The following is a 27335-nucleotide window of genomic DNA, read 5'->3' as shown; positions in this document are numbered from 1 at the left end:
TTCTTCAGTGCAGGGAAGGCTGCAGGCAGCTGTGGTGGAGGTGAGATAGAAATGCCGGAGCATCAGGGTGGCAATAGTTGAAAAGGGCAGAAGGCTGATGGCCTCTGTGATGTCACCTTTATGCTGTGACTATCCAATTGGTCACAGGTAATTGGAGAGGCAGGTTATATTCAGGTCAATTTCAGGGCCATAGGTTGCGCCTTCGCACCCTAATGGCCTGCCAAATGCCAATTTCAGAAGGGAGAGGGGAAATTATTTTGTCCCCTTGTCCCCCCACCCTTGTCCCCTGTGTTTCCCCAACTCCAAAATCAGGGGGGGATATTTCCCCCGCATCCCCCACAGTTCCTACGCCCATGCTCTTCCGTGTTCATAGTGTAGCTCAGACGACTGATTTGGCCACGGTGAATTGGATTCAAATTCATTCTAGATATTTAATCCATTTGAGCAATTGATCAGTACGATTAGGTTGGGTATTAATATCACAAGATCCCAATATCCACAGACCAAACCAATCATGTAGAATAATATACAACTTGCTTAGTTATTTTTATTTATATACCAACACCCACTGTGTTAGCAAAGCAAATAGTTCCTCCTTAATGTCTGCATCTGTCTGAAGTAAATTAATCTCCTTTTTCTGGCTCCCTCTGGGTGCATCGGCCTGCTTACTCACTGCAAGTCTACATTATCAGTCAGCTCCAGAGTTCTCTGTGATCATTATCGTGGGTGTCATTGTCTTTAAAAGTATTTGGTCTTGTCTTTAAGAAAGGAATTCTTCAAATTGTGTAGGCAAATATGACCCATCTGGAAAAATCTATTGGAGCTTGATCAAGATGTGCTACACTGTTTAAGAATGCAAAAGACACACAATTGATGGACGGAATGCAGAACAAATTAAAACATTCATCCCCGTCAAGAGATCTGGGTTAAATCCATCATTCTTTTGCTCACCACGCCACCCCAGTTTAGACCTGGCCATATGCAAATCAGTCATGACCCTGTGCCTAATGGGAACAGTCCAGCCCGAACTAACGAGCCAGGTCCTCCCTGGACCGGAAACAAGCATCCTAGGACCCGTTTCGGGGCCTCAACCCTCTTAAGCCAGGACAGCTTGATTCCAGTGGCACAGTGAGCACAGGGTCAGACTGATTTGCATATGGCCATGTCTGAAGTGGGCTGGTGAAGTGAGCTAAAGAATGATGATGGATTAAACCCAGATCGGTTGACTGGTGGTGAGTGTTTGATTTGCTCAAGCGATCCGTCCATCATATGCCCAAACGTGGGTCCCTTGCTCACTTTGCCACTGGATACTCGTTTCCGGTCCAGGGAAGACATGGCATCGCAGTTCGGGATGGACTGTTCCCATGAGGAACGGGGTCACACGGATTTGCATATGGCCATGTCTGAACTGGGGAAGTGTAGTAAGAATGATGATGGATCAAACCCAGATCGGTTGACTGGGTGTAAGTGTTTGATTTGCTCAAGCGCTCCGTCCATCATCCCCTTTGGTATAGCTTTGTTCGCCCTAAGTTGGCAGTGTATGCCCAGACGAGGGTCCCTTCCTCACTTTGTCAATGGATTCAAGCTAGTCTGGCTGATGACGGCTGACGACTTAGCCAGAAACAGGTCTCAGGATGCTCGTTTTTGGTCCAGGGAAGACATGGCTTGGCAGGTCATGCTGGACTGTTCCCATGACGCACAGGGACAGACTGATTTGAATACACCCTTGTCTGAACTGGGGTAGTGGAGTGAGCTAAAGAATGATGATGGATTAAACCCAGATCGGTTGACCGGGGGTAGGTGTTTGATTTGCTCAAGCGCTCTGTCCATAATCCCCTTTGGTATCACACTGTTTAAGAATCGCACCCCTATTGCAATGAGCTCAATTCAACTATGCCCCAGCATCTATTACATTCAGTCAAGCTGAACTCTGTCGTACTAGCATCTGGGTTCGCCCACTTCTAATAAGCTCCTGCCCGCATCTGTGTTAAGCCCACGTGCTCTGTCCCACCAGGTGTTGCAGTTAGCGTCTAACCGGGTTACCTCAGCCTGATTCCGCCATCCCTTGGCAGCACATAGATTTGTTTTAACAGTTTTCTAAATATCGACAACAAAAACACTGTGCTGCCAAAATATCGTGCCAATTTATCGAGGACCAAAATATCGTGAAAGTAAGTTGGGAGATTAAAGTATAGACTTACTATGCTTAATGCTACATCTATGTACTTTAACCCCTTGCATGCTGATGACGGAGCGGTTCCGTCATCAGCTACGGGTGAGCTGTGCTGATGACGGAACCGTTCCGTCATGACTCCGCCCACGCAAGGCGGAGTCAGCATGGGCGGGGAATTCCCGCTGCATGCAAGGGGTTAAAGATGCATACATTTTGGCCATCGTTATTTTCACCAAGACATTCTGCAGTGCAATGTAAGGTGGGATACCATTTTAGCTTCAGCCATTCTTTTCCTGCCTTTATCTCGTTTTGCATCAGCCTGTCCTTCTTGTGCCTACAATGACAGTTTTTACATCTGACTAAAAACAGCTCTAGCTGTACTAGTAAATGTTATAGCCCAATAGAGGGAATAAAGAGAGGGTCTGTGGATTATAATTTGCACAGTTATATACTAAATGTATTCTTGATTTAATTAAACGACCCAGTGAGCAGGCTGAGGAACCAGTTAAATATAAAGTTCAGTGAAGCAATCCATAGTGTCCCACAGTTCATTATTTACCGTCTTCAATCTAGTCTTGCGAATCTTCAAGCCCTGAAGATTCGCTAGAATTGAATGAAGACTGCAAATTAGGAGCTACCAAATACTCTGGATTAGAAACTTTTTTGGGCTTTTTGAGTTCCAGACTTTTACCAGGACAAATCTACATAGAGTATTCAACCCGGGCTCCATTGCCATTGGATTGAAATTGCACCTTGGTCCTTGTGTACCACGACTGTTGACTTAAGTTGGATGCTTTATATTTCATGGCACTTTTCCATATTCATTTTTAGAAATTCATATGGGATGTTCCTTTTTTTGGATTGTTTTTGCTTTGGTCTTACTTTACTCATAATTATTTTCTTTTTACTTTAAAATTGATTTGGGGGTTTAATTGTGTTTTGGGTTATTTTGTGTAAAGTTTATGCACTGCATAAAAATTTTAAACATTGCTTTTGATTTAAGCTTGAATGCTTTGTGTCATGTTACCAATGACTGAGCACTACTTTATTTTATTTAATTTGTCTGACATCTAGCAGGTAATAGCCTTAGCCTTCCAAGTGTAGACTAGTCCAGCCAAAACAATAATCCACTTTCCTATATCCATCATTCCATTATATCTGTAAACTTTGAAGTGTATTATTCATTACCCATCTGATAATAAAAACCATCATCTATAATGACCATTTTTTAAAAAAAAATGCAGAGTTTTAGAAGGAATCATAAAGGTATAGTGACTATTGATTAAGCTAAAATCACATTTTAATATAACATCTTAATGCACTTTCTATGGTCCAGGCATGCTGTTTTGGTACAAGGCTTCATCAAATCAATGTTGCACTATGGAAAATCTAAGTTTCTCAGCGTATGCCTGATTATCACATGGAGTGTGAGCTGCTAATTGCCCTACTTCCTTTGTGTGTCCGGAAAGCTAACAATATGTTTTGATTCTGCAGATTAGTTACTAGCTGAAGTGCAGGACTTTAGGCATAGTACATTATTTTGCACATATATGGCAACTCAAACTCAGAGACATTTTTTGAAAATGTTAGTGCACTATTTGAGACCACTTTTTGCAACCTACCTCATTGGACATCCGGCCCCATGTGACTTAGACTTAAAGCCTTAGGTCCTCTGTCATACCTCTGATGATAATATCCTTTTTCACCTGTTTTAATCCCCTTAGTCTTTTTTTACATGTTTTTTAAATGTATATATAGAAAATCCACAGTATCAATCAGATTAATGGAAGCTAATCACAAACCAAAATACATTACAGGGAACAGAACAAAAAGAGGGAATAGCAAAAAGAAAAAAACAAAACACATTAATTTCATCCAGTCAGATGCTCATGTATAGCCACATTTCGAAAGATGGTGCCTCCAGATGTAACCATGTGGAAGCTCTGCACAGCCGTATTACAACCACAGAGATAAACACAAAATATCTAAACTTATACATCGGTCTCCGAACCAGTAAATCTTCCCACCCAAGCAACTTGTTGGAAGGGGATATTTTTATAACTACTCCTGTAATCTCTGATAGCAATCTCTCAATATTTTAAATAAACACCGTCAATTTAGAACAGAATTAGAAAACATGAAGGATATAAGCATCGTCTGCACATCGAAAACATTTCCCATTGCAAACACCCTCCATTTCTTCATCTGTACAAGAGTATGATACAGGTTAAATATTTTTTTTAGTGTTGTGTTTTCAAATTCGCTGCCATAAAAATTTTCCCAGCAATAAGAATCGAATCCTCTACATAAACCAATGTTTCTCCCAAAATATTCCCCCAATTATGATTATGTTTCTCTAAATCACCTACTTCGTCGGTTTGCAACTCTTTATAAAGAACCCCAATTCGTTCTTGATGTCCAATAATTTAAACAATTTTATGCTGTTTTAGCTTAGTTACATGCTTATTTAAGAAATCACTTATCTGTAAAAACTTACAAAAATTGGGTTTTAGGTAACTGATATCTTTCTGCCAAGGTTGAAAAATAAGAGAGGAAGCCATCAGCCTCCTTAAGATGCCCCATTTGCCTGATACCTGCCAATTCCCATCTTCTAGCTATATGGTCATGAAATATAGATGGGAGGATCCCTACATCAGAAAGCGGTGTATAAAATGATATTCCATTAATCTAAAGCATTTCCGTATCAACTTCCAAACCTTGTATACTGCACCAAATATTTTAAAGCAAGTTCTTTTGTAATAATTACCATCAATTTTCTTAAAAAAAACAATTTTTGGCCTCGGTCTCCAATCAATCAATCAATCAATCAATCAGTCAATCAATCAATCAAGGAACTTGTAAAGCTCACTACTTACCTGTGAGGGTTCAAGGCACTGAGGGGGGGTGGTTGCTGCGTGGGTTGCTGCTACTACTCGAAGAAATGAAATGAAATGAAAATATGACTTGTAGAGCGCTGCAGCTGCCCTGAAGCGTCCAGGCGCTGAAACAGAGAAAACCCTCTTGAGGTTACTTTATTAGGCATTAAACAGCAGGGTTTTTAGCTGTTTGCGAAAAGTTGTCAGGTTGGGGTTATTCCTCAGCTGCAGAGGGAGGGAGTTCCAGAGTTTGGAAACATTGTACGAAAAGGAGCGTCCTCCTGCTCAGGCTCTGCGGGTTCTGGGGATCGGAGGAGCGGAGGGATTTATTGGGCCTGTAGGGAGAAATCAGGGAGCAATTGATGTCTGGGCCCGTTTCCCAGAATGTCTGGTGGGCGATACAGAGCGATTTAAATTTTACTCTGTCCCTGATAGGTAACCAGTGCAGGGTCTTTAGGCCAGTTCTTACTGAGGTCCTTCGGGGGATTCCCAGCAGTGCTCTGGCAGCACAATTCTGTATAATTATCTGTTTGGCCTCGAAGCAGAGGAGGGGAAGGACTTTCTTGATCACCCTGAGGAGGCCAAAACAGGTGGCTGAGATCTTAGTGGCCTGTGTGTTAAGGCTCAGAGACTTGTCGAGCCAAACACCTAAGCTTTTGATGTTGTCTCTGGGGGGTGGGGCCACTCCCATGCTTGATGGCCAGATCAGCTCTATAGAGGCGGGGGAGGCTGGGCCCAGGATCATCAGCTCAGTTTTATCGTCCTTTAGCTTTAGGCATGAGCTCATCATCCACTTCTTTACGTCCTCCAGACAGGCCGCTAGGTCTGGTGGCGATTGGAGGCCGCTCTTCTCTGCAAGGGAGACCACCAGCTGGGTGTCATCCGCATAGGAGATGATCTTGACACCATGCGGACGAACAACCTCAGCCAGTGGCCTCATGTATGCGTTGAAGAGCGTAGGGCTTAAAGAGGAGCCCTGGGGGACTCCGCATCCCAGGGGGCGAGTGGATGAGCGGGATGTGCCGTCGAAGACCTGAAAGGTTCTGTCAGATAAAAAAGAGTTGAACCATGTCAGGGCATCTCCGGTCACTCCTAAGTCGGCAAGGCGGGTTAGCAAGATTTTATGGTGTACCGTGTCAAATGCGGCACTTAGATCGAGGAGGATCACTGCCACTGATCCTCCTCGATCCAGGAGCCGCCTTGCCTCCTCAGTCACAGCCAGTAAGGCGATTTCTGTCCCATGTTTGGTATGAAAACCTGTTTGGGAGGAGTCGAGGAGGTGGTTTCCTCGAAAAACGTTGTCAGAGTGGTCAGAGTTGTCAGCCTTCTAACGCTGCTCTCCTCACTTCCACATTCACCTGACATAGCGCTGCTAACCTCGCTTAGCGCTCGAACGTGCCTGCCTGATTGTGCGCTACTTTTCATGCAAATTTTATTGTTGTGCAACCCTTGTGCCTGAAAGCTGCATTTGGTCACTGTTGGGATCGCGTTTATTGAATTACGCTCCAAGTTTCCTCATACTCGATCTGCTTGCCTGTTGTTATTTCCGCCGCCATTTGCTGTGTTGTTGTTGTTGCCCTGAGACCGCCCCCTCCACCACGCAACCGCCTCCCATCGGATCCTCCCTCGCCCCTTCCCACTACCCATATATGACAGATGCATTCCCGCGCAGCGGTCACGCGCAGCGACCGCGCCCAATTCGCGCAGAAGGTGCGCCAAAGGTAAGCCCGTCTACGCCCGTCCGCGCCTGGACCGCGCCCAGCGCCAGAGCCCCTGGTCCTCGTAATGCCCACCCCTCCCGCATTACTTACGATGCCACCACCCTCCTAGCCCTTAACCCTGGCCGCTCCCCCATCTGCGTCCAAGCCGCTCCTGGACACACCCATGGACCCTTTTCCTGCTACTCCTGCAAGTTCGACGGCACCAAGAACAACTCCTCATCTACGAACACACAACAGATATCCGATCCCAACCACCTACAATGCATCCTGCTCAACACCCGCTCGGTCCACAGACACGCCATTGACCTCTGGAATCTACTCGACACCATCTCTCCGGACGTCGCCTTCCTAACAGAAACATGGATGAATGCCTCTTCAGCCCCAGACATCACCATTGCCATCCCGGAAGGCTATAAGATCATTCGCAAAGACCGTACCGGCCACACAGGAGGAGGCATCGCTATCGTCCATAAGAAATCCATCCGCATCTCAACCAGCTCAGACGTCAATCTCGCCAACTCTGAACACCTTCACTTCCAGATCCACATCCACCCCAAGACCACACTCAGAGGCACCCTCCTTTACAGGCCACCAGGACCCCGCGCACAATTTAGTGAAGACATCACGGACTTCATCACTCCACACGCGCTCCCCTCCGAGGACTACATCCTTTTGGGAGACCTCAACTTTCACCTTGAAAAGAACAACGACCGCAACACCACCACCCTTTTGGACAATCTCGCCAACCTCGGACTTAAACAACTTGTCACTACCCCCACCCACATCGCAGGTCACACTCTCGACCCTATCTTCACCTCCAGCAAACATGTCTCCTTCAGCCACACCACAGCTCTCCTTTGGACTGACCACAGCTGTGTTCACTTCACCTACAACAAGCCCACATCCAACAACCACCCCCAACCCACTCTGCAAAGAAACTGGAACAAAATCACCATCAACAAGATCTCCTCATCGCTTCTTCAAAAGCCCCCCGCCCACTCCTCAAACCCAGACCAAGCAGCCACCAACCTCACCCAATGGTTATCCAACAGCGCCGACATCCTAGCACCACTAAAAAAACGACAAATCAAACTAGGCAGCAAGAAGACCTCCTGGTTCAACGATGATCTTAAGAAATCCAAGAAACTCTGTCGCTCCCTCGAGAAGGCCTGGAAAAAAGACCCAACCACCAGCACCAAGGACGCCTTCAAAAACGCCACCCGCATACACCACCAACTAATCCGAAATGCCAAGAAAGCAGCCTTCAAGGACCGTCTAGATAACAACGCCCACAACTGCAAGGAATTATACAACATCGTCAAGGAATTTACCAACCCCTCAGCCAACTCCAACGACATCACCCCCTCTCAAGCCCTCTGCGACTCCCTAGCCTCATTCTTCCACAACAAAATTGCAGACATCCACAACAGCTTCGACAACCAACCCGAAGACCAACCCACCCAATCCCCTGCAGGACCCCCACCCCCCCTGAACACCCTCAATGACTGGAAGCCAATCTCCACTGAGGACACCATCGGTCTGATGAACTCTATCCACTCAGGATCCCCCACGGACCCTTGCCCTCACCACATCTTTAACAAAGCAGACTCCATTATTGCACCGCACCTCCGAGACGTCATCAACTGCTCCCTCAACTCCGCAACCTTCCCGGAAAGCTGGAAACATGCCGAACTCAGCGCCCTCCTGAAGAAACCCACAGCTGACCCCACCGAACTCAAAAACTATCGCCCTATCTCACTCCTTCCATTCCCGGCCAAAGTCATCGAGAAAGCTGTCAACAACCAGCTCGCCGCATTCCTCGAAACCAACAAGTCCCTCGACTCCTCACAGTCCGGCTTCCGAGCCAAGCACAGCACCGAAACCGCCCTCATCGCAGCAACAGACGACATTCGAACTCTACTGGACAATGGAGACACAGTCGCCCTCATCCTCCTCGACCTCTCCGCAGCCTTCGACACAGTCTGCCATAGCACCCTTCTACAGCGCCTCAGAAACATCGGAATCCAAGGAAAAGCACTGGAATTGATCACCTCGTTCCTCTCCGGAAGAACCCAGAGAGTCCGCCTTCCACCATTCAAGTCAGAGGCCTCTGAAGTCATCTGCGGCGTACCTCAAGGGTCCTTACTCAGTCCCACCCTCTTCAACGTTTACATGAGCCCCCTCGCGGCCATCGCACGCCAACATAACCTCAACATCATCTCCTACGCCGACGACACTCAACTGATCCTATCACTCACCAGAGACCCTAACACGGCCAAAACCAACCTACACGAAGGAATGAAAGAAGTAGCCGAATGGATGAAGCACAGCCGTCTGAAACTGAACTCAGACAAAACAGAAGTCCTCATCTTAGGTACCTCCCCCTCCACCTGGGACGACTCCTGGTGGCCAGAGGCCCTTGGAAAAGCACCCATCCCGACGGACCACGCACGGAACCTGGGCGTCATCCTGGATTCCTCACTCTCGATGAACAGACAAGTCAACGCCGTTTCTTCATCTTGCTTCAACATTCTTCGCATGCTCAAAAAAACATTTCGCTGGATCCCTACCGAAACTAGAAAAACAGTCACCCACGCTCTGGTCACGAGCCGACTGGACTACGGAAACACCCTCTACGCCGGCACCACCGCAAAACTCCAGAAAAAACTACAACGCATCCAGAACGCCTCAGCCAGGCTCATATTAGACATCCCGCGTAAAGAACACATCTCTGATCACCTGAAAAACCTCCACTGGCTCCCCGTCAATAAGAGGATCACTTTCCGGCTCCTAACCCACGCACACAAAGCACTCTACGAAATCGGACCCGAATGTCTCAACACACGACTATCCTTCTACACCCCCTCCCACCAACTACGATCCTCCAACCAAGCCCTTGCCACTGTACCTCGCATCAACAAAACCACCATGGGAGGTAGATCCTTCTCCTACCTAGCAGCTAAAACTTGGAACTCACTTCCCACTCACCTTCGCCTTACTCAGAACCACCTAGCATTCAGAAAGCAACTCAAAACGTGGATATTCGACAAGTAACTCCCCATCCTTCTACAAGCGCCTTGAGACCCTCTGGGTATGTAGCGCGCTATATAAATCTTTTGACTTGACTTGACTTGACTTGTGTTGACATGTTTCTCCAGAATTTTCGACGCCCAAGGGAGTAACGAGATCGGGCGATAATTACTGGGGTTGGCCGGGTCAAGGGAAGGTTTTTTCAATAGAGCCCGAACCATAGCATGCTTCCATGTTGGAGGAACCGTCCTACTGGTTATAGAGGAGTTCATGAGATCCAGGAGCGTGGGGAAAATAGCAGTGCTGGCAAGGTTTAGTGAACCTGGGGGAGCAGGGTCGCACGTGGAACCGGATTTTATTTGTTGTGCCAGTTTCTGTACTGTTTCCAGTGTTATCAGGGGAAAAGACTCCAACCACTTGGTCGAGTTTGATGTCAAGTGCGGGTTTTGGCCAGGGGAGTCAGTAGATGGATTAGGGAAGGAGAGATACATTTTATTAATTTTTTGGAAGAAGAATTCCGCCAGATCATTGCACTTGGTCGGTGAGTTGTTGTTGTCTGTGACCGGAGGCGGGGGTTTGATCAGCGAGTTAACTATGCGGTAAATTTCTTTGGATTTGGATTTTGCCGTGGGTATTTTAAGATTGTAGAAGGCAGCTTGCGAGGATTTAATGGCCAGCTTATAGTTCCTGATCATTTCCCTATAGGTGGCTTTTTCTTCGGGATTGTATGAAGTGCGCCATTTTCTCTCCTGTCTTTTACAGAGACGTTTATGGTTCCTAAGCTCTTCTGTGTACCAGGGAGCTGTTTTGCTGTGTCTCTTGGATTTTGGTGCGTGTTCTGGGAGGACTCGGTCCAAAGAGGTGGTTATCCATTTCTCGTATTTTTTGTTGTTAAAGGTTGGGTCTTGGGAGAGGGAGGGTCTCGTGGTACACAAAGCTTGTGCCCAGTTGTCATTGGGGAGTTTAGACCAGTTACGAGTTTTCCTCGTAGTAAATAAGGAAGGGGGTGGTTTACTCGTGGTCTAGTTGAAAGCTATTAAAAAGTGATCAGACCAAGGAAGTCTGGTTATGCTGCCTACTTTAAGCTGGTCACAGTTGCTGAAGATTGGATCTAGCAGGTGCCCCTTCTCGTGTGTAGCAGATGGAACTCGTTGCTCGAGTTGACATGCGGCCAAGCTTGACTGGGTCTCTTGTGCCGAGGGGTCTAGTGGGTTGTCGAAATGAATGTTGAAATCTCCGAGTAGGGAGAAGTTGGAGGGAGAGACAACCGACTGGGAGGTCACCGAAAGTAGGGATGTATTGAATTGTCCTATGGGGCCGGGAGGGCGGTAGATGAGGATACCGGTGAAGCAGGCATTGGGAGAAAATTCGATGGAGAAAGAGAGGTTTTCACAATCCTCAATATCTTCCGATAAGTGGCGACAGGTGTAGCTTTCTCTATAGATGATCGCGAGGCCGCCACCTCTGCCCAGTGGTCGGTCGGCTCGCGCTATCTGATATCCTGGGATGATAGCTTGTGCTAAGTCTGGCTGAGAATCTTGGTTCAGCCAAGTCTCAGTCAGGAACATTGCATCTGGGGAGTGTTCCTCTAGTAATAGGGAGATCTCTAGGCAGTGTTTTACAAGGGACCTACAGTTCAGAAGAAGCATGGAGTAGTTCTTTAGCTCGACTAAGGGTTTGGTAGTTGTAGTGCATAGATCTAAATTGCAGTACTTACAGTGTCGAGGGATCTCCCGGGGGTGTAGGAGGGTGCCGCACTTGGGAAAAATAGGTGGCCATAGCTGGTTTAGGAGGTCTGGGCTATATACCAGTCTGTCGCCTCTGGAGGAACCAGGGGACGTGGCCCTTGGGCGCGGCCAGGCGCAGACGAGCGCAGACGAGCTTGCCTTAAGCGCGCCTTCGGCGCGCAATCGGCGCGCAATCGGCGCGCCCGCTGCGCTCGTCCGCTGCGCGTCCTATGGTTGAGCATGGATATACGGGTGAGGGGAGGAGTGGAATGGGGCGTGGCCTATCGAATGGGCGTGTCTCCTCTCCGCGACAGCTTCCAATCAGCTGTGCGGGGTGCTGGCTGAAACGCGAAGCGAGTGGTGGTGAGTGAGGTTTTTTAAAATCAAAACAACAAACACACACAGGTGAGCACAAAATACAGTTTTTAAAATTAAGTAGAGCGTCTCCGGGCTTCTCGCCTCAGGAGGGGTAGGTCTGTTTAAGCGCCGCTTTCAGTCAGCGCGCGCTTATGTAGTGCTAGAAGGGGGCGTGGCCTATCGAATGGGCGTGTCTCCTCTCCGCGACAGCTTCCAATCAGCTGTGCGGGGTGCTGGCTGAAACGCGAAGCGAGTGGTGGTGAGTGAGGTTTTTTTAAAATCAAAAACAACAAACACACACAGGTGAGCACAAAATACAGTTTTTAAAATTAAGTAGAGCGTCTCCCGGCGTTTCGCCTCAGGAGGGGTAGGTCTGTTTAAGCGCCGCTTTCAGTCAGCGCGCGCTTATGTAGTGCTAGAAGGGGGCGTGGCCTATCGAATGGGCGTGTCTCCTCTCCGCGACAGCTTCCAATCAGCTGTGCGGGGTGCTGGCTGAAACGCGAAGCGAGTGGTGGTGAGTGAGGTTTTTTAAAATCAAAACAACAAACACACACAGGTGAGCACAAAATACAGTTTTTAAAATTAAGTAGAGCGTCTCCCGGCTTTTCGCCTCAGGAGGGGTAGGTCTGTTTAAGCGCCGCTTTCAGTCAGCGCGCGCTTATGTAGTGCTAGAAGGGGGCGTGGCCTATCGAATGGGCGTGTCTCCTCCCCGCGACAGCTTCCAATCAGCTGTGCGGGATGCTGGCTGAAACGCTTAGCGAATGGTGGTGAGTGAGGTTTTTTTAAAATCAAAAACAACAAACACACACAGGTGAGCACAAAATACAGTTTTTAAAATTAAGTAGAGCGTCTCCCGGCTTTTCGCCTCAGGAGGGGTAGGTCTGTTTAAGCGCCGCTTTCAGTCAGCGCTCTCTCTGTGACGAAAGAATGATTGATGCGGTCAGCATTTCAACTAAAGATTGTACTCAGGGGTATCCCTTTGATGATTCAGCAGGTCTATCCAATGAAAAAATCATTAGTCAGGATACTGGGGGTAGGATGACTCTTGAGACTATTACAAACCCTGGTTCTCTTATGATATCTAACTCAGGGAATCTTTTGTCCTGGAATGTGGCTGGACTATGTTCCAAGATGGATTGTGCTGACTGGTTTGGATTTATCAATAATTACGATCTTTGCATCTTTCAAGAGACTTGGGCGTGTGACCCTATCTTTGCCTTGGGGTATATAAACTTTCATGTTCCTGCTACTAAGGGCCCTAAAGGGCGGCCGATGGGTTGTCTTACTATATGGATTAGGCAGTCTTTAAAAACTGTTGTAAAATGTGTGGAGCTTGACCAAAAGGACATTCAGCTTATCAGATTGACTAGCGATCTATCCATCTCCATAGATATTTACAATATCTATGTTAGAGGTGGAAGCAAAGGTAAATCAGAGGTTCTTTTGAGTCTTTTTAATCTTCTTGAGACACATTCTGCAGGGAAAAACATCCTAATTGCAGGCGATTTAAATCGCACTTTTGAATCTCTCATCACTGGTGACTCTCCTCTTGGAGCAGAGGAAGATAAGCTTTGGGACATCCCCACACTAGATACTCCACCGATAACTCGCTGGACGGCTGACATACTAGGCTTAAATGCTATGTGTCTGGAGCACGGGCTACGAGCCCTGAACGGTCGAACAAAATCAGATCGTGTCCCCGCCATGACCTTTAATAACGGGCGAAATAAAAGTCGCATTGACTATGTCATTTGTAGCATATCTATATGGTCATCTCTCAGTGACATGGTAGTAACAGCTAGGACAGAAAGCGACCACGACCCTCTATGTGTCTCACATAATTGGTGGACATCTAATGAAATTGCTCCAATCCCTTGTGACCAACCTGTGCTCCGGACGATTATTCCATCTAATAACATGCGTAGGTTAAGGTGGTCAGGTGTCAAGACAGATCAGCAGGTCCTCGAAAAAATAGGAGCAGCGACAGACAAGGCCATTATGGCACTGGAGAGTGTAGCTGGGTCTTCACAGGGACACGAAGATATCACTAAAGCACACACAACTCTTTTTAACGAAGTTAAAAGTTTCTTCTTAAAACCTGTACATAACAAGAGGGTCTGCCCACACAAATCAGCAAAGTGGTACAATCAAGATTGTAGGGCGGCAAGATTCAATCTAGGAGCTGCTATTAAAAGTAACAACTTGGGTGAGATTCGATCTGCCAGGAAGCACTATAAAAACTGCATTGCTAGGGCAAAAAGAGAATGGGACGAAGACCACTGGCAGAAGCTGAAATGTGCAAGTGATCGCAAACACTCTAGACTATTTTGGCATATTGTCAAATGGGGTCACGATAGGTCTCCAGAAGCTCCCAACAATAATGTCTCTCATGATGCATGGGTTAAATTCTTTAGCGAACAGTACTCTTCCAGGGACCAGTTTGTTAACAGCTCCAGCCCAACTTACCTGTTCGCAGATGATGACATCTTTGTGCAGAGTGAAGTCCTGTCTGCCCTAAAATCGGTTCACAGTGGCTGAGCCCCGGGTATTGACGGAGTCCCGGCGGATGTCTTTTTAAATTACACCGATAGGTGGAGTAAGTACATCTGCCTTTTACTAAATCATATTGCTAGGGGCGCTGAAATCCCGGTATCCTGGCGGGGTGCTGTCATTAATCCAGTATATAACAAGCATTTGCAATGCAATGGTCTCGGCATCATTAAAGGTAGAGCTATTGGCATTGCTCATGACATTTTTTTTCTTTAAATCAAAAATAAAACTCTGCCCTCACTACTCTGCACTCACCACTCTGCACTCACCACCACTCTGCACTCACCACTCACCACTCTGCACTCACCACCACTCTGCACTCACCACCACTCTGCACTCACCACCACTCTGCACTCACCACCACTCTGCACACACCACCACTCTGCACTCACCACCACTCTGCACTCACCACCACTCTGCACTCACCACCACTCTGCACTCACCACTCTGCATTCACCACTCTGCATTCACCACTCTGCACTCACCACCACTCTGCCCTCACCACCACTCTGCCCTCACCGCCACTCTGCACTCACCACCACTCTGCACTCACCACCACTCTGCACTCACCACCACTCTGCACTCACCACCACTCTGCACTCACCACCACTCTGCACTCTGCACTCACCACTCTGCACTCTGCACTCACCACTCTGCACTCACCACTCTGCACTCACCACCACTCTGCACTCACCACCACTCTGCCCTCACCACCACTCTGCCCTCACCGCCACTCTGCACTCACCACCACTCTGCACTCACCACCACTCTGCACTCACCACCACTCTGCACTCACCACCACTCTGCACTCTGCACTCACCACTCTGCACTCTGCACTCACCACTCTGCACTCACCACCACTCTGCACTCACCACCACTCTGCACTCACCACCACTCTGCACTCACCACCACTCTGCCCTCACCACCACTCTGCACTCACCACTCTGCACTCACCACTCTGCACTCACCACTCTGCACTCACCACTCTGCACCACTCACCACTCTGCACCACTCACCACTCTGCACCACTCACCACTCTGCACCACTCACCACTCTGCACTCACCACTCTGCTTGGTCTCTGTGGAAGTTTGTACTCCTTCTCAGACAGCACACAGCGTAAACTTATAGACACTGTTGGCTGATAAATCGGCATGGTGTGTATCACTTTCACCTACCGAATTAAGTGATTTCTATGGTCTTTTCTCTTTCTGTTGCACGAACCGGTGATACTAAGTGTCATCTTTCAACCTTCCGTGAAGTGAGGGGCGCTAGGTGATGGCCGCACTGTAGTGAGGCTCCCGCTGTACTCCGAGAAACATGCATCATAAACCCCATTCCGGCAGCAAAACTTGGACCCCCGACATCACCAATCGAAGCAGGATACTGGGCTGCATCTGTCCCCCGACATTGACGCCGATCAAAGATAGCGGAGGGAAGCGACGAGCAGCGGAGTCTGGTGGCGAGGTGAGCGGAGGATTGACTGGAGCGCCCGCCTGGGAACATCACGCGAGCCCGAGGAGGTGTAGGCCGTGCCACGAGGCAACCTGCGGCCTGGTGTGCCCATCGGGTGAAGTCGGAGCTGCTCGCTGAGGTTGGTGTTTCTCCCCCCCACCCCCCGTGGGGCACAGAGACCTACCCGCAAGCCCTGAAAGAACTGCCCAGGGTGCCGATTGCAAATTCGGCCCGAACTGGTAGATGGAGCACGAAGCTAGCTGAGGCCTACTCTGCAAAGGAGGTGAGAAGTGGCGGCCGCTAGGCGTGTGGAGAGAGCCATAAAGCGAGGCAAGCTACCGCGAGTGGGTTGGGCATGGCGAGTGGTGGCACAAAATAAGGACCTGCTACAGGCCCCTGGGACCGGACATCAGCAGCGCAGCTTTGAACTCGCGGCCGCCCCGGAAGTCAGGCACGGTCGCCTGTGACGGGGGCGGGGCCACGTTCACACCGGAAGAGGAGGCAGGTGGAGTCGTAGCGTCTCGCGGCCCGGGGCTCCTGTGAGCGGTGTAGAGCCCCGGGGCCGCGCCAGCAGGAGGTTGGGCGCCGCGTGCTGAGGTAAGGTAAGTTCTGGAGCGCGATTGGTGCACTTGTGTGTGTGTATGCTCGTGTGTGTGTGTGTATGTATGTGTGCGACGGTGACGGCGGGGGCGGGGGGGCCTCGGTGCACTTGTGTGTGTGTGCGCGTGTGTGTATGAGTCAGGGGTGGTGTCTCTGTATGTATGTATGTGCGTGCGTGCATGGGCGCGTGTGTGTGTGTATGCGCATGCGTGTGTGGTGCTTGCGCTTCCCAGGAGACAGCGCCTGGCCACAGCGCGCGTTCCAGTTACAAATCGCCTGGAAGGATGCGCGTGGCCAGGACTGTCTCCTGGGAATGATAGTCGCTGACAAAAGATCTCGGCGGAGACGCGCTTCCGCGCGTTGACGCCGAGACCTAAAAAGGGAGACCGTGCCCAACCTTGCAATTACCGCCCAATCAGCTTAATTGACACGGTTCAAAAGGTTGTAGGGCGTGTAATCATTAACAACTTGCTTGATTGGGCAGAGGAGCAGAATGTTTTATCTCCTTTTCAAGCCGGGTTCCGCAGAGCAACCAGCACTGTGGACCAGGTCTTCCGTTTTCAACTGATACAGTGGAGGACCGTGGTTCTGGGTGGATGCAGTCTTTACGCAGCATTTGTTGACCTACGGGCCGCATTCGACCTGGTGCCGAGGGCAAAATTGTGGGAGGTGCTGGCAGCTCTGGGGGTCCCAATGACCATTCTAACCTTGATCATGAGACTCCATGAGGGCACTTATGCTAAAATTCAATGGGGTGGCTACGGTAACGACACTATCGATTTTCCTGTCGAGCGTGGGGTTCGACAGGGCTGTTCAATGGCACCAACACTGTTTACACTTTTTATTAATGGAATTGTTTCCCGCATGCAATCCCAGCCTGTGGATGCTCCCTCCCTCGCAGGTGCAAAAGTTCCTATTTTAATGTTCGCAGACGACACCTTAATTTTATCGAAATCCCCTAGCGGTCTGCAAAAGGCACTGGTAATTTTTGACAAATTTTGTAGTGACCACGGCTTGGAGGTAAACGCAGCAAAAACAAAACTCATGGTTTTTAATCCTTGTAGAAATTTTAAATCTAAAATATCCATGAGTGGGCGTTGCCTCAAAGTAGTAAATTCTTTTACTTACCTGGGGATTCACATTTCAAATGACAATAGATGGAACCAACATTTAAACATTGCAGTACTAAGACACAAACAACTGGCTGGTACCATCATCAAGGAGCATAGCAAATCTTTGACCAAACCAATTAAACCTCCTTTGATCATTTATGAGGCAAAGGCAATAGGGTCAGCATTGTATGGGGCAGAGATGTGGGGGCAAGAAAATCTCCAGGAGTTACAGACATCAGAGAATAACTTCCTTCGGAAATTAACAGGCACCCCACAGAGCAGCCCCCTTTTGCCTCTCAGATATGACCTCGGCAGGAAAGAAATCTCGGCAATGTGCAAACTTCGTCCGATATTATATTGGCGTAGAATCTGGACCACCCCTGAGTTGTCACAATATGCAGCAGGGTTTGCTGATGTCATCAAAGCAGACCGATTTCATAAAATCAGATGGTTCAGATCATTAAAATTAGCATTATGTGAACTAGGGTTAAATGAACTGCGGTCCGATCCAACCGGGTCATCCTTTCCATCCAAGTTATTTATAAAAAATCTTTTCTGGGAACAGGTTGAAAACAGGAGTCTCCTTAGCAATAATAATGGGTCTATGACAACTGCTTTCCTTGAAGCTAAACTGTTTCCCATGTATGAAATGTATTGGGATTTCATAACGAAACCCATAGATAGGAAACTGTTTTTTCAAATGAGGGCTGGCTCTCTACCTCTACGTAACTTAACATCAAAATGGAGAGATGGAGGTCCAGCTATCTGCCCAGTTTGTGGGGAAGGAAAGGAAACGTTGGGTCACTTTTTGTTCTCCTGTTATGCATATTCCGCTCCCAGACGTGTTTGGTTGGCTCCCATGTGTAGAAACCTGGGTACTAAAAGTAGCATGGTAGCCCTACGCATTGTAAAATCTACCTCCTTAAACTGGATTATAATAGCGACTGCAAAGTATCTGGGGTGGGCGTGGGTAATTAGGCAGAGATTGCTAGTAGGGTAACTACTCTCTACTCTCTGCTCAGTTGAACAGAGACTGCTAGATTATCTATTCTCTGTTCCCATGCGAGGTGTCTTATCTGATGAACAATTTTAAAAACTACATTGATTTTTAACAGTGATACTGGATTGCTTTTTTAATTTGTCTTTTTACCATATGAACTTTGCACCTTGGATTGTATATAACAGGATGAAATGTTATTCTAATTGTCTTTTTAATGTGTATTGTGCTTAAGTCATATTCGATCTTGTAATTTAATTGTATTTTTATTATGTGTTTGTTTGTCTGCTTTTATGAGTAATACTCGAATAAAGCACTTTTTGAATTGCACAAGTGATTAACTCTCCTTTTGATAATTAAAATATAAAGAATATTTACGCTAGAAGGGGGCGTGGCCTATCGAATGGGCGTGTCTCCTCTCCGCGACAACTTCCAATCAGCTGTGCGGGGCGCTGGCTGAAACGCGAAGCGAGTGGTGGTGAGTGAGGTTTTTTAAAATCAAAACAACAAACACACACAGGTGAGCACAAAATACAGTTTTTAAAATTAAGTAGAGCGTCTCCCGGCTTTTCGCCTCATGAGGGGTAGGTCTGTTTAAGCGCCGCTTTCAGTCAGTGCGCGCTTATGTAGTGCTAGAAGGGGGCGTGGCCTATCGAATGGGCGTGTCTCCTCTCCGGGACAGCTTCCAATCAGCTGTGCGGGGTGCTGGCTGAAACACGAAGCGAGTGGTGGTGAGGGAGGTTTTTTTAAAATCAAAAACAACAAACACACACAGGTGAGCACAAAATACAGTTTTTAAAATTAAGTAGAGCGTCTCCCGGCTTTTCGCCTCAGGAGGGGGTAGGTCTGTTTAAGCGCCGCTTTCAGTCAGCGCGCGCTTATGTAGTGCTAGAAGGGGGCAAGGCCTATCGAATGGGCGTGTCTCCTCTCCGCGACAGCTTCCAATCAGCTGTGCGGTGTGCTGGCTGAAACGCGAAGCGAGTGGTGGTGAGTGAGGTTTTTTAAAATCAAAACAACAAACACACACAGGTGAGCACAAAATACAGTTTTTAAAATTAAGTAGAGCGTCTCCCGGCTTTTCGCCTCAGGAGGGGTAGGTCTGTTTAAGCGCCGCTTTCAGTCAGCGCGCGCTTATGTAGTGCTAGAAGGGGGCTTGGCCTATCGAATGGGCGTGTCTCCTCTCCGCGACAGCTTCCAATCAGCTGTGCGGGGTGCTGGCTGAAACGCGAAGCGAGCGGTGGTGAGTGAGGTTTTTTTAAAATCAAAAACAACAAACACACACAGGTGAGCACAAAATACAGTTTTTAAAATTAAGTAGAGCGTCTCCCGGCTTTTCGCCTCAGGAGGGGTAGGTCTGTTTAAGCCAGGGCTTGAGGACCCTTCTGAAGGTAAGTAGGTCTTGGGTCTGCCGCAGATGGGTGGGGAGGGTGTTCCAGGTTGTAGCGGCCTGGAAGGAGAAGGACCTGACACCAGAGGTTGTTCGTTGGATACGTGGGACGGCAGCAAGGGTGAGGCTGGTGGAGCAGAGCTGGTGGGCAGGGGTGTAGAAGTTGAGTCTGTTGTTCAGGTAGGCTGGTCCGGTGTAATGGAGAGCTTTGTGTGCATGGGTGAGGAGTTTGAAGATGATCCTCTTGTTGATGGGGAGCCAGTGCAGATCTCTTAGGTGGGAGGTGATGTGGCTGCGGCGGGGGACATTGAGGATCAGTCGGGCGGAGGCGTTTTGGATACATTGTAGTCGTCGCAGGTTTTTATCCAGGATTCCTGCATAGAGTGCATTACCGTAGTCCAGCCTGCTGCTGACGAGGGCTTGCCTGGGTCACCGTTCTTCTGGTTTCGGTTGGGATCCACTTGTAGATCCTGCGAAGAATGCAGAGGGTGTTGTAGCAGGAGGAGGAGATGGCATTTACCTGCTTTAACATGAAGAGGGAGGAGTCGAGGATAAATACTAAGTTGCGTGCATGGTCCGTGGGTGTTAGAGCTGTTCCCACTGTGGTCTGCCACCAGGAGTCGTCCCATGCAGAGGGGGTGGGGCCGAGGATGAGGACTTCTGTCTTGTCCGAGTTTAGCTTTTTATAGTACAAGGGGACCCAACGGATAGCTAAGTACCATGGGTATAACTACGTTATAAAGAACAAAGGTCACTTAGCTTATTTAAGATTCAAACCGATACAGTATAGGTACACAATGGAAGCTATACGAATTTCAGGTTTCCAGACCCAGCCGGGAAAGGAGTTTATTTTCTGGAGGCAATATCCAATCTTACAATATAAACAAAATAACTTGACACAAGCCTGTGCCGTACAGGCTTGTGTCAAGTTATTTTGTTTATATTGTAAGATTGGATATTGCCTCCAGAAAATAAACTCCTTTCCCGGCTGGGTCTGGAAACCTGAAATTCGTATAGCTTCCATTGTGTACCTATACTGTATCGGTTTGAATCTTAAATAAGCTAAGTGACCTTTGTTCTTTATAACGTTGTCCGAGTTTAGCTTCAGGTGGCTTTTCCTCAACCATTCGGCAACAGGCCTCATTCCCTCATGGAGGTTGGTTTTGGCGGTGTGTGGGTACTTGGTGAGGGAGAGGATGAGCTGGGTTTCGTCAGCGTAGGAGAGGATGTTCAGGTCGTGCTGGCGGGCCACTTGTGCGAGGGGGGCCATGTAGACATTGAACAGGGTGAGGGTTGAGGGATGAGCCCTGGGGTAGGCCGCAGATTATGTCAGTGGCTTCCGATTTTAACGGTGGGAGGCGGACTCGCTGGGTGCTGCCAGAGAGGAAGGACATGGTCCAGTCCAGGGCCTTCTTCTGGATTCCGGCTACTTGAAGGCGTGTTCTTAGTGTGCGGTGGCAATCCGCGTCGAAGGCGGCTGACAGGTCCAGGAGGATGAGGGCTGAAGTTTCGCCGTTGTCTAGCTGGCGCCTGATGTCGTCTGTGGTGGCGATGAGGGCTGTCTCGGTGCTGTGATTTTGTCTGAATCCGGACTGGGATGGGTCTAGGATGTTGTTGTCCATGAGGTGGCTGGTCAGCTGTATGTTGGCGATTTTCTCGATGACCTTTGCCGGGAAGGGGAGCAGGGAGATGGGCCGGAAGTTCTTGAGGTCTTTGGGGTCTGCCTTGGGCTTCTTGAGGAGGGCATTGATTTCAGCGTGCTTCCATCTTTCCAGGAATGTTGATGTGTCAAAGGAGAAGTTGATGACCTTCCGTAGTTGGGGTGTGATGACAGCATCAGCTTTGTTGAAAATATGGTGTGGGCAGGGGTCTGATGAGATCTTGAGTGGATGGAGTTCATAACCTTGCGTGTCCTGTCGTCGTTGACGTGGGACCAGGAGGTCAGCTGGTTGGTGCAGGTGGTGTTCGGGGTGGGGTCTGTTGCGGTCAGGCGGTTGAGGTGTTGAAGCTGTCCTGGATGTTGGCGATCTTGCGGTAGAAGAAGGTGGCCAGTGAGTCGCACAGATCTTGTGAGGGCGGGATGGCGTTGGCGATGGGGTTGGAGAGTTCCTTTACTATGTTGAAAAGCTCTTTGCTGTCGTGTGTATTGTTGTCCAGGCGGGCTTTGAAGGAAGATCTCTTGGCTGTTCTGATGAGGTAGTGGTGTCTGCGGATGGCGTCCTTGTGGGCTGCTTGGCTGTCTGGTGTGCGGCCATGGAGCCATTTCTTCTCCAGTTTCCGGCATGTGCGTTTGGAGGTTAGGAGTTCTTCGGTGAACCAGGCGGTTTTCTTGCTGGAGTGGTTGATGAAGGGTTTCTTGAGCGGGGCGAGGGTGTTGGCACAGTCGTCGATCCACCGTCTGAAGTTTCGGGCGGCGGTGTCTGAGTCGGTGGGGTCGGGGGGTGGGTTCTGGGCGAGGATGGAGATCAGCTGGACTTCGGTGACTTTGTTCCAGCAGTGGCTAGGCAGCTGTTGTGTGAGGTGGTGTGTGGTTGGTTTCTTGAAGCTGAAGTGGATGCAGCGGTGGACAGTCCAGTGGAGTTCGGTGGTGTGGTGAAAGGCGATGTGGGTGCTTGTGGAGAAGATGGGGTCGAGCGTGTGGCCAGCGGCGTGGGTTCGTTCGGTGACGAGTTGTCGGAGGCCGAGGTTGGCGAGGTTGGCGATCAGGGTGGGGGAGTCAGCGTCATTGTTGTTCTCGAGATGGAAGTTCAAGTCCCCGAGGAGAATGTAGTCCATGGAGGCGAGAGCGTGGGTGCTGGTAAGGTCGGCGATGGAGTCACTGAAGACGGTCTGGCCACTCTGTAGATGAGTGTTCCTCTGAGGGTGGTGTTGGGGTCGGTGTGGATCCGGAAGTGAAGGTGTTCGCCGGAGTGGATGGAGTCAAGGGTGTGGACCTGGAGAGTGGACTTGTAGATTATGGCTATTCATCCTCCAATTCCGTTAGTGCGGTCTCTGCAGGAGATCTTGTAGCCATCCGGGATGGCTATGGCGATGTCGGTCCTGAGGAGTTGTTCCACCAGGTCTCGGTCAAGGAGGCAACGTCTGGGGCGGAGGTGTTGAGCAGGTCCCAAAGCTCAGCGGCGTGTTTGCTTCCGGAGCGGGTGTTGAGGAGTATGCAGCGGAGGTGGTTGGGTCATTTCCTTGGAGGTTTGGTGGTTCTGTCGCAGGTGAAGTCGCAAGTGTGGCAGGAGAAGGGTCCATGGGTCCGTTTTGGGGTGGCCTGGAAGCAGTGGTGGCCTCAGCCGGTGTTGAGAGCATGGAGGGTGTTGGCGTCGTATTGGAGTCTGGCGTCGTTGCGGGTGCAGGGTCCAGGGGGTCTGGTGCTGGGCTCAGTCCAGGTGCAGACGGGCTTGCCTTTGGTGCGCCGCGCTGCATGGCTGGGCAGCGGCCGCCATTTAAGGCAGGGAGGGAGGGAGGAGCAGCTAGGAGGCGGGAGCAGTGCGGTGAGGGGGCGTGGCCTTGGGGGTCCGCGGCGGGAAGTGGGGGTACAGTAAAAAAGAAGGGGGTGGGGGAGAGCAAGAGCACAACAATGGGCACAGAATACAAAGCAAGCAGGAACAAAAATGCACAAGTGAAAACTCCCCGCTCCCCGCAGCAGTGCCCAGGGGGTCTGATCTCGGCAAGCCCGCCTCCCCAGGGCCGAGCCTCACAGGTCGGCCGCTACCACCGCTGGGCAGCTCAGTCAGGCCTCGTCGTGGGCCCAAGTACGGAGGTCCAAGCTCCGCCTCCCGGCAATGTTGTGTGTTGCGGGCCGAGCTGTGCCATTCCCAAGTGCACAGGCCAGCTCCTCTTCTCACAGGCAGCATGCAGGCATACCCCCAGCCAACCAGCCCATCTCTGGCAGCCCGGGCCCTACAGTTGCACTGCATCTGCCACCAAGTAGCTCCCGTGGGCCTCGCTCCAGTCAGCTCTCGAGGCCAGGGCTTCAGATTACACTGCAGCATTTGGCCGTTCCCTACCAACAGTTCGTGCCACACGCCCGGAAATCCAGATGGCGCAGCACATTCATAGAGGATAAATGCAGGGCACATGCGGAGCACTGCACTCACGCGTCTGCCACCCCAATACCATCTGATAAATTGGTGGAGTCTCAGCAAGATTATCAACATCTTCCCCAGTCAATAGTAGCCATATATTTACTAAAATGCACTCATAATAATATATTACAAAGTTAGGGACTGACCACCCCCCTTTATCATGCCTAAAGGTTATATACCATGAAGCATGTCGTGGTTTCCCGGAGACCCATATATATCTAGAACAAAGTTGTTGAAGCTGTTCTAATTGTGCGTGAGATATCTCCAATGGAACAGATCTGAAAAAATATAATACTTTCAGCAATATGTTCATTTTAAGAACATTGGCTCTCCCTACCAAGGACAGATGGAGACATTCCCATCTCGCAAGGGCTTGTTAAATATTTCGGTAATAGCCCCCCAGTTGACATCAACAAGCTCTTTCAGACATACCCTTATCTTAATACCTAGATATATAACTTTGTCAATCACTCTCAGATCACTCTCTATCATATGGTTTGTACATATAATCTGAGTTTTAGCTGAGTTGAGTTTATAGTCAGAGAGACAACCATATTCATCTGCTAGATGTTTGATTTTGGGTAGAGACATCACAGGATCCAATGTTATCATTTCTACGTCGTCCACATAAGCGTAGACACAAACTGATCCTGCCCTACCATAAATGGTCTTATCCTAGAACTTCTCTCCAACATCTCAAAAAAGGGGTTGATATACAACACAAACAGGAGCGGGGAGCAGGGACTTCCCTGGCGTGTATCTCTAAAGATTAAGACTGGTTCAGATGTCATTCCCATAGAGCATATCCTAGCGACCAGAGAACAATATAAAACCTGCAATGATTGAATAAACCCTTGGCCAAACCCCATCAAATGTAGGACCCCACAAAGGAAATCCACGGCACACGGTTGAATGCCTTCTCGGCATCAAGAAGCACTATTCCTAAATCACAAGACTCCACGTGAGCAATGTCAGGAAAGGTAATGACTCTAGCAATGTAATTCACAGTTCCCATTCCGGGGATAAACCTATGCTGCCTTAAAGAAACCAATGGGGATATCACCTTGGCCAGTCGATTGGCAAGAATGTCTGCATATATATTCCCATCACAATTAGTGAGAGAAGTTGGGCGATAAGACCCTTGAAGATCAGCTGGCTTATCCTTCTTTTTAGGTACCACAATGTTAGCTCCATCCCATGACTGTGGGGCCATACCCCTTTGAGAGGCCTGAAAAACAGTGAGAAGGTCAGTTTGAAACTCCTGAAAAAAGTGTGATAGACTTCAGATTGAAGTGTATCAGGCCCCGCAGCTTTACCCCTCAACATACTTTTAATCGCCTCCTCTAGTTCCTCCAACTTAATACGGCTATCCAATATAGCACTTTCCGCCTGGGGTAAAGGTTGAAATTGCAAGTTAAAAGACCCCAGGTCTTTAACATCCCGCTTTATCTTTTGCTCTGTATATGGCTTTTGATAAAAATTATGAAAAATCGCCAGAAATTGGTAGAGATCATGCACCAAGGTTCCAGCAGGATTCTTCATACCTTCTATTCTATGTGCCGCCTCTTTGGAACGCAGTCTCTGAGCTAGACACTGGCCTGTCGCTTCCCCATATTCATAACATTCTTTTTTAAAAGCTGATACTGTGTAGCAGTTTATTTGCTCCAAACCAAATTAATGTTAGCTTTGTGTTGGACTTTGCCCATTTTACAGGGTTATCCCTGAACTTTTTGCCTTCCTCCTGTATTTTGTCTGACCTGTTTTTGTTAGTTTTATGACTCTGGGGCACTTTACCACTGCTGATCAGTGCTAAAGTGCATATACTCTCCCTATTGTATGTATTAGTGACCCCATGATTGACTTATTTGATATACTGTCAGACCCTAGTACAGTGCACTATGTGTGCCCAGGGCTGGTAAATCAAATGCTGCTGGTGGGCTTGCAGCACTGGTTGTGACACCCACAGAAGCAGTCTGTAAAGTGTGTCTCAGGGCTGCCATTGCAGAGCCTGTGTGCTGTCTGGTACTTCCATGTTGACTGGCCAAGTGCACCCACTTGCCAATCCCTAAACCTTCCCTTTGTTGCATATTAGTCACCCCTATGGTAGGCCCAAGGGCAGTGTGCATTGTAGGTAAAAGGTGGGACATGCCCTGGTTTGTGTGGCATGTCCTAATAGTGAAATACAACCATTCTCATTTTTCACTATTGCAAGTCTACATGTTCCCCATAGCCCAGAATGGGCAGTTTGAATGTTACATCTTATAATCCTAACTGACTCAGGGAAGTAGGTGGACATTTAAGTCTAGTATGCCTGAACTCAGAATGATAAAATACATCTTTTAGTGAAGTTGGTTTTAACATTCTGTGTTTGAAAATACCACTTTTAGAAAGTAGGTATTTTATTGCCTAACTATCCAAGCCTGCCTCTGCTAGGTTGTGTATTCCTTGTCCTGAGTTTGAGTGAGACAGGGAGAGTCAGCACAGGGCTGAATAGAGCTATCTGCATGTGGCTGGCCGGGAGAAGTTGCACCTGGGACCTGAATAGGGCTGTGCCTGCCTTCCACAATTCTGGCTCCACCTCCTGTGGTGCGTCTGATGTCCCAGGCCTACACTGTGAAAGGAAAGAAGGAGTCTTGTCAGCAAAGTGCTCCAGAACTGGCCAGAACTGGTTTGGGCTAGGCAAAGGCCTCTCTGCCTTCAGAGAACAAAGATAAAATGAGTATAAAAGGGGGGACCTAGACCCCAGAACTTTAGATCACTTTTGGGAAACAAGAAGGAACCTTTGCTGAGGAGAGGAACTAGAAAGACTGAGGAGAGACTATCCCTAAGCATTAGGGATTGGCCTGCAGTGGTTGCCTGACTGCCAAAGAGACAAGAAAGGACTTTGTGCTACTTTCATTCAACTTGTGAAGTATCTCCAAGGGCTTGAGATAGAGCTTGCCTTCTGATGAAGTCTCATGGACAACAGACTTTACCCAACAGCTCCCCAAGAGTTCTTTGGAAGTGCCTGCAGTTGTGTTGGACTTTCTGAGAGACTGTGTGTCGCAAGGAGCTGGAAGCGCAAAGCACGAAGAAGAAGAGTGACGCCGAACTGCCGCTTCACAGTGCAAAAGTGCCTCGCATCGCCAGAAAAGAGGATCGGCGTCACAGCAGACGCCACCGAATCATCGGAGAACTGTGTTGCCGCTGCAGCCATCACATCGCTGGGAAAGCGTGTCACCGCTGCAGCTGTCGCATCATTGCCAAAGCGCCTCGCATGGCCACAGAAGAGCATTG

The sequence above is a fragment of the Lissotriton vulgaris genome, chromosome 1_1 (genome assembly GCF_964263255.1).
Source record: "Lissotriton vulgaris chromosome 1_1, aLisVul1.2, whole genome shotgun sequence".
Classification (NCBI taxonomy): domain Eukaryota; kingdom Metazoa; phylum Chordata; class Amphibia; order Caudata; family Salamandridae; genus Lissotriton; species Lissotriton vulgaris.
This window is presented reverse-complemented; position numbering follows the sequence as displayed.